This window comes from Salvia hispanica, chromosome 5 (genome assembly GCF_029641045.1).
Source record: "Salvia hispanica isolate PSC_SH4W2 chromosome 5, Shi_PSC_v1, whole genome shotgun sequence".
In the NCBI taxonomy this organism is placed as follows: Eukaryota; Viridiplantae; Streptophyta; class Magnoliopsida; order Lamiales; family Lamiaceae; genus Salvia; species Salvia hispanica.
This window is the reverse complement of record NC_142696.1, coordinates 30,560,172-30,561,951: the sequence shown is the minus strand read 5'-3', so window position 1 is coordinate 30,561,951 and position 1,780 is coordinate 30,560,172. Positions and strand designations below refer to the sequence as shown.

General features: G+C 32.5%; 1 long non-coding RNA gene across 1 annotated transcript; it reads right to left on the bottom strand.

Annotated features, from left to right (window-relative positions):
- Positions 1-447: 447 nt before the first annotated feature.
- On the bottom strand, positions 448-1,438 carry LOC148926626 (uncharacterized). The gene is made up of 2 exons (XR_016130295.1): positions 1,152-1,438; positions 448-753 (listed from the first exon to the last, which is right to left on the bottom strand). It is a non-coding gene; the product is annotated as an uncharacterized LOC148926626 (long non-coding RNA).
- Between the last annotated feature and the right edge of the window lie 342 nt (positions 1,439-1,780).

Below are 1,780 nucleotides of genomic sequence, written 5' to 3'. Positions count from 1 at the left end.
CACTAATTACTGAAATAGAATGCAACTTGAGAAATTAGTAAAGTAATAGATTGAAGCAAATAGTGTAGTGTGCAATCGTTTCATTAAACTACATCAGTAACAAAATTATGAAATAATATGTAAACTGCAATATTGGTATAATAACACTGCAATATTCAATGAATAACCCTGCAATTATGTAATGTAAAAATTTGTACTTAAAAAGGTTTAAATTACAACAAAATGAACACCAATTCCTACGGTCATGGTGACCCAATTCTCCATATTTTTTACATGATGTAATGATTTGCTGTTCAACTTCACACCGACGTAATAAGTTGAACAAATAATGTGGTGTGCAATCATTTCATTAAACTACATTAGGAACAAAAATTATTACAATAATATGTAAACTGCAATATTGTCGTAGTAACACTGCGATATTTAATGAATAACACTGCAATCTGGTAGTGTAAAAATTTGTGCTTAAAAAGGATTGAAGTAAAACAAAATGAACTAGTTGTTCTGTTTTCTCTTTCGTTTGCTACAATTCGTAGAGTCATGGTGAACCAATTCTCTATATTTTTTGTACCGACATAATGATTTGTTGTTCAACTTTATAGTTTTCCTTGATGGACACCAAACGGCTAGCAAAATCACTTGTCGAACCTCTGGTCTTCACAATTGCTGCTACAACCGACTTTTTGATAAAATAGAAATCTCAGGGATTGTTGTCAAAAGACTTTTCCCAAGAATGAGGATACATGAGCCGGACTGCAGTATATAATTAGGTGAACGGCAATATGTGATACATAAAACAGCAGTTAATACATACAAAATGCATAATACAAAAACAGAGTATTGTCATAAAATCATAGATTAATGCTCTGCATTACGCCTCATGAAATCGAACATTACTCTTCTACCAATATTGAACATAACTAGAAACATATTCTACTAAACAAGTACTCATCAAAAAAATCAAATCTAACAAAATCAAAACTACTCTTCAACAAAAATCAAACAACACTCATCAACTAATATTGAACATAAATAGAAACATACTCCTCCAAAATTGATCAATAATCATCAAAACACACAACAAATTAATCCATCGTCAAAATCTTCCATTAATTAACCATTATTTTGCAGCAAAAAATGTCGATGCTCACCTTATGGAAAAACATCCATATCAAAATTGATGATCGAGTCGCCCATATTCGTATGAATTTGTGGAATGAATTGTAGAAACCTATGAACATAACACGATCTGGAGGTTTCTCAGTTGTCAAATTAGGAGTGAAATTGAAGAATTGCATATTCAAAATCCAATTGCAGAAAACGAATTGGGGAGAAATCGAATTGCTGAATCTGGATTCAAAATCAGATTGGATTTAGGATTGAAACTCGATTTCAATCTACAGAATCTGGATTGAAAATACTCGTGAATTTGGTTGAATCTAGCGTGAAATTGGAATGAGAAAAGGATGGAAATTGGAATGAGAAGGAATGAAAATCAACGTGATTTGTGTGAATCACATAAGAATAGGAATTTCCTATTTTACCCCTCAGCATTTTAATGGGTTCAACATAATTATAATCAGCTGCCACATGGCAGCTTAATAATCACACGATTTCCAAATCCAACGGTCTAAAATGGTGGTATGGTGTCATTATAATAAATGTTGTCATTTTAACACATCCCCATCCTTATATATATATATATATATATGTGTGTGTGTGTGTGTGTGTATTTAACGCGTGGCGGTCGCTGCACTTAACACGGCGGTCGCCACACGTG